This window comes from Chinchilla lanigera, unplaced genomic scaffold (genome assembly GCF_000276665.1).
Source record: "Chinchilla lanigera isolate Chin_1 unplaced genomic scaffold, ChiLan1.0 scaffold00017, whole genome shotgun sequence".
In the NCBI taxonomy this organism is placed as follows: domain Eukaryota; kingdom Metazoa; phylum Chordata; class Mammalia; order Rodentia; family Chinchillidae; genus Chinchilla; species Chinchilla lanigera.
The window spans coordinates 11,537,638-11,544,416 of NW_004955418.1; positions in this window are offsets into that span (position 1 = coordinate 11,537,638).

The following is a 6,779-nucleotide window of genomic DNA, read 5'->3' on the forward strand; positions in this document are numbered from 1 at the left end:
GGTCTCAAGCTCACAACAATCCTCCTGCCTCAGCCTCCCATATGCTGGGATTACAGGCATGCACCACCATTATATTTTTCAGGAAAATTTTTTGGATTGCTGCTTTTACCATACATTTTTCACTACCACCCCAAAATAAGTAAAGGAGGCTCATGCTGATAACTGAGTTTTGAGCACAGATGAATGCAAATTTATTGAAAAGATGTTTTCAAAACAAGGCTCACATATTACCATTGAAGTTAGTTTTACCATTAAAAAGTTACCATCAAAAAGTTAGTTTACAGTTCAAACTTTAATGACCCAGAAAAAATAATACATATGTGATAATAAACATTTGCGATGAACAACAAGATCTGATACCAAGATCTGGAGAAAATGGAACAATCAGAGAGTATATGAAATAAATGTAGCTTAAATTGCTCTATGTAGGGCAGGGTGTGGTGGCTCATGGCTGTAATCCCATCACTTGGGAGGCTGAGGCAGGAGGATTGTTGAGAGTTTGAGACTAGCCTGGGCTACAAAGTGAGCTCAAGGCCAACCTGAACTGTAGAGAGAGATCCTGTCACAAAAAGACAAAAAATAAATTAATTAATTAAATTAAATTGCTCTATGTAACAAGGAAGCTGAAACTACAGAAAAATACTAGGACTAAATAACCTCTGATGTAAAATTAAAATTTTAACTAAAAATTTCATAATAAAAATTTCGAGTGCTCACTTCTGCAGCACACATACTAAAAAACAAACAAATTGAGCAACCTCTGGCAATGAGTTTTAACATTTCACACAAATTCCAAATGTATAGTTTAAAAGACAAATATAATAAAATGGAATTGAGAATTTGTAAACTAGGAGGTCAAGACTTCAGTGCTGTCCTTTGAAAGCTTCTGTTCAGAAGACTTGGGCCCTAGCTGTCCCGCTGCTGAGAGTGGGTAGGGAATAGTCAGAAGTTGATGGGTGCTCGTCTTTGAAGAGTGGATTTTGATCCAGCTTCTCTCTCCTCTCCCTGTTCTCCACTTCCTTGCTGACCTGAAGGAGCAGCTCTGTCCGTCCAAGTGTTCCCTACCAGGAGGTTCCACTTCACCACAGCTCCCAAACAATGGAGCCAATTTATCAGGGACTGAATGTGAAAAGGAGTAGAAATAAAAACAAAAACAAAAAAATGAAAGAAACAAACAAAATAAAGCTTCCCTCTTTGAACTGTTTATCTCGGGCATCTATCACAGCAATGGAAAGCTTACTAACACATACATGGAAACCAAAAATGTGAAATACAGGTATAAATTGCAGAGAGTTGAAAAAGAACAGCCATACACGGGTCATGAGTTCGATGCCTGGTACCAAAAAAAAAAAAAAAAAGGAAAAGAACAGCCAGTATAGGATGAATAGAAGTTCTAAAAAGAAAGAAGAGAGGCAATATACAAAAAGTAATGGCTCAGACTTTCACCCATTGCTCAAACATGGAAGCTTATGTTTAGTGAGCATATTAGATCCCATTCTTGGGAGAAAAAAAGTATATTAAAACCCTCATTTACCAAAGTTTTAGTAAGACTGCAGAATACCAAGAACAAAATTTCAATGCAAAAGGAATTTGCAAGTTAGGGTTCTATAAAGAAGATTGACATTTTAATAGCAGTAATAGAAGCCTCAGCAAAATGAAACAACTTCCCCCAAACCCTGACAGACAAAAAGAAATATCATTCCAGGGTTCTATTCCTAGATAAATTATTATTCAAGAATAAAGGTGATGTAAAGAAAATTTCAGACAGAGACTTTGCCACCCACAGGCACTCAATGAAATATTATTCAAGGATATACTTTAGAAAGAAAGGGAATGTACAAGGAAAAAGTAGAATGGATGAAACAGTGAAACTTGAAGACATGAAGCAAACATGCATGTCGTACACACACATACATGCACATGTACTGGTAGTTCTTAGTCAAGGCAGAGCTTGGAGATAAGTATTCAGGGCCAAGAGAAGAAGAACACAGTCTTGGGGCCCCAAGAAGAACTTGATGACTACATTCATCTGCTACCACTGTCAAAAGCCAGGCCACCTCAAGAAGGACTGCCCTAAGAAACCCCCCTGGCCATGCCTTGATTGTAAAGGTGACCACTATAGGTCAGACTGCCATCTGAAGCAAAGGCCCCAGAGCTCAGACCCCGCCTACCTGCTGGTCCAACAGGAATGAAGGGGCTCAGGGCATACTCTGCCTTCTCCCTCTGGCCAGACAATCATCTCCATGGAGAAGCCCCAGGTAATTATGACTATAGAGGAAAAAGTAAACAGCCTATTGCTGGACCCTGGTGCTAGTCTCTTGATCCTTCTTTTCAGTCCTGGCCTTCCTTCCAGCTGTCACACCTCAGTCGAAGGAGTCACTGGTGAGGAGGTAATCCTCTATTTTTCACAACCCTTTGGCTGTAACTACTTGTTAGATCTTTCGTGCATATCCCTGTTTTCCTGAGAAACCACTTTGAAGATACCAACATGTATTACAAAGCCATTGATAATTTCCTACCAATCTGTCCATAACTCTGTAATGTTTGTATTGTTCCTATGCTATTTCATAAATGGATGTATGCTTATTACTATGTGCTTCCAGCAACAACAAAAAAGTAGAACACAGTTTCCAATGTTAAAAGTATCCTGACATATTTGAGGGGTGAAAAAAGACCAACTTGCCGGGTTGGCTCACACCTGTAATCCCAGCACTTGGGAGGTTGAGGCAGGAGGATCGTTGCTAGTACGAGGCCAGCCTGGGCTACAAAGTGAGCTCAAGTCCAACCTGAACTTCACAGTGAGACCCTCTCTCAAAAAGACAAAAAGAAAAAAGACAAACTACAGGGTGTTGAGAGAGATTAGTGACCAAGAAAAAGTGAGAAAGTCCAGGGGAAGCAGTGGATGGAAGGCCAGCTGAGCAACTCTTAGATTTCAACTCTTTACTCTAAAGCAAATGGAAACAATCAAAAAGAAAGTAGAGGAGTGGAGACAAACACATGCTTATTTTAAAAAATAATTTTGGTTTTCCCACAGAGAACTGTGATATGGTTTATACATTCTAAGTGGTTCTGGTAAAAGCCAACATTACTTCAATTAGGGTGGTAACAGAAGAATGTAGAAATAAGGGTCGATTTTAGAAATACTGAAGAGAGGGATCAAATGGCACCCAAAGTAAATTCTGAGTTTGTGGTGTGAACTATGTTATTTTAAAGTGACACATTGGAGGAAATAATGAGTTAGTTTTTTAAAACAGTTAAGTCTGAGATAAGAAATTCAAGGGGAAGCGTATCAAGTAGGTAGCCATATATCTATATCTAAGTTCCTCAAATAAATCTGTGAAGGGGCTAATGCTTGAAATCAAGTGGATATAATGGAAATAATGGGAATCAGGAAGACTGTCTAGTGTAGTCCTTAGGATGAGAAGGAGGTCTACAAGTCTCGTATTTCAGATTGATTTTGGCATCAGGATAGATACTGTAAAATAGGAAGAAAATGTTCAAATGAGAAGGAGAACTAGGGAAGGGGTAGGAGAAAGGGAAAGAGAAGAAAAGAGAAGGAAAAATGGAAATGAAGCTTTTGTAAATAAGGAGGGGAAGAGTTGCTGAAGGGAGGGGGGGGGGAATGGGGAAAAAAGAAGCAAGATTTATTAGGTACAGGTACAAATTCCTTATGATGCATGGGATCATTGTGTATATCTAAAATGTACCAAAAAATTTAATTAATTACAAAAAAAAAAGAGATGGAGCTGATGACAGTGGAGAGTGGATAGGAATAGGCAAAATACCCACAGCAATGACGCAGGGAAATAATTCAAATAAAAAGAGGAAGGGTGATATTGAAGCTCCTAGGATAGATCATCTTAAAAACATTAAACAGTATCGATATATTTGAATTAAACACAACATATATTCTAGTAAATATATAAGTGGGTTTGCAATAATGTAAATGAACAGATATGAGGTTTAGAGCCTGCAAAAGTTTAGTAGCTAGAACCAGGTTTGCTCTGTCTGTTCTAAAACAAGAACAAGAGGGCTGGGGATTTAGCTCAGCAGCCAAAAGCGCCTGCCTAGCAAGCGCAAGGTCGTGAGTTCGGTTCCTGGTACCGGAGAAAAACCAAAAAAAAAAAAAAACAAGAACCAGTGAAGGGTAGCAGCACCAGGGGAAAGTTAGTCAGCATTTTTACACATGTCTAAGAGCAAAGGAAGTGAATACAAAACCTTATCTTCTTGGCTTTACAATTTAGTAATGAATGAGCAATTACTAATCTGTTGAGAAGTGGTTCTTACAACCCTCCCATTATGTGGAATTGTTTGGAATTTAAACTACCTATATATATTCAGAAAATTCTAAACCAGCCGGCTAATTTGAAGTTTTTGCATATTTAATCAAGTTGTCAGTCATAAGCAAATGAAACTATTACACACCTTCATCTCTGGCTTCTCCTAGTCCTGAAAAATTATAAATCACATGAGGAAATAAGCTGTAAGTAAAGAACAGCAAAAACAGAAGCAGAATTGTCTGTTTCCAACAACCAACGTCTTTAAATATTGGAACTATGACACTGAGAATGTAAAATAATTATATTCAAATTTTTATTTTTTAATTATATTTTGATGGATAAATAGTTGCATCTGTTTATGGGGTAAGATATGATGTTTGATACCTGTTTACAATGTCATTGATTAAATCAGGTTAATTAACATATCTGTAAATTCACATATTTACAGGACCTGAAAAAATTTAAACTACTGTTTTAGCAACTTTTAAATATATATTATTTTAGCTGGGAGTGGAGTATAATCCCAGCACTCGGGAGGCTGAGGCAGGAGGACTTTTGCAAGTTGGAGGACAGTCTGGGCTACAAAGTAAGCTCAAGACCAGCCTGAACTGCATAGCAAGACCCTGTCTCAAAAAGTCAAAAGATAAATAAATAAATAAAATAGATATACATTACTTTAAAGAACTAAAATCCTAAACTAAAGAATAAGAACATCAAAATATACAAGAAGATTTGAAAATTAATAAAAGTATTGAGTCAGAAATTAAAATTGTATAAGAGAAATTTAAAATTTAGTGCCCATGCCCAAGGGCTCTCTAGTGCAGCCAATACCTTCCAGCACACATTGGTTCCTTGACCTCACGGTGGGCTTCAGTGAATGGACACTAGTGGTATACTGTATTTGCAGATGATGAATTTAGGAAAGACCCACAGGTTACTGTAGGCTACAGAAAGAGGCTCGGTGATGACTGGGCAGAAACGCCCAAGTTCCCGAGTGGTTGGTTCATCTTCTTCACTTCCTGGACTCCTCATCCCATCCGGTGGGGAGGAGTGGAGGTGGAGTAGAGCCAGGGAGAGTGGTGCCCTACAAAGTGAGGATCTGGTGACAAGGTACCTAGCACCTCCAGACTACAGGGCAATATTGAGTTTATGAATACACAAATATTAAAACTTCTACTATTCACCTAGCAAAATCTCTAATGGGTGGTGACATGGTTAGAGAGAAAGAAACAAATGCCCTATATGAAAAGATGTCCACCTAATTAGCAACTGTGAAGTCAACACAAAATTTGAAGTACCATAAAGATACTATTTCATATTCACTAGAGTTGCAAGAGTTTAAAAAAAATGACGATTATCTCTTACCGAGGATGTAGAGCCTTCTTAGCTGCAAATAGAAGTGTAATGTGGTACAAGCATTCTGAACAGACATTTAGTTTTACTCTCTAGATTGAAAATGTAGATCCCATAATCCAGAAATCCTACTGCTGAGAATATATATTCTAGAAAATTCTCACACATGTCTAAAAGGTGACTTGCTCAATGTTTATAGAAATATTTGCTTTGTGTTAGAAAATAAGAAATAGGCTATACATATTAATAAATAAATTAATGGGTAAGTACATTGTATTATATTTTTGTAATAGAAGCCATATTACTACAAAAGTGAAAAAAATTGAGGCATAGCTTCTCATTTTTTTCTTTTCATACTGGGAATCGAACTCATGACCTTGTGCAGGCGCTGTGCCACTCAACTATAACCCTGGCTCTGAAGCACTGTTTTTAAAATGAATAAATCTCAACCCAAATTGCCCCAATGCAGATAATATAAATATCAATATTTATAATATTTTATACAATCCCAAATGCCTTTTACATGTATTACATTCTATTACAGTATATTCAATATTATTAATTTAGAAGCTGAAATTCTAGAAGAGATGCATGCAGTTGTAAATGACATCATTAGAGGGAAGTATAAGAGAATGATAAAGCATCAGTTGTGGTAGCAGAGGTGACTTCATTGCTTATACGTGATGGGAGAGAAAGAACTCTGTCCCTAATTTAAAAATACTCCTTTGGTTCAGTCCAGTCGGACAAATGTTGGCTACTTGTCCATCCCAGGAGCAATAATATTTGCGAACAGATTGACTTAACTTTTAGTTCCTAAATTATTGTCAAGGGAGGTATGGTGGCTATAATTAAGTGGTTTGTGGATCCAATCCCTAGAGCTGAAGATGGGGTCAGATTCTCTTATGTTTCAGTAGACAGCTTGGGAGAAGCATAGCTAATGACTAAAACTGGATTCTTTCAGGAAGGAGAAATTTCTGGGAGTTAATGTAGTGACCGGGACTACACTAATAATAATGTTATTACAGGTGGAATGTGAATGGTGACTGTGTTTGGGGGGGGGCAGGGAGAGGGAGAAAGAGAGAGAGGCAGAGAGAGAGAGAGAAAGAGAGGGAGACAGACATGCAGAGAGAGAGAATATAAAGCTTG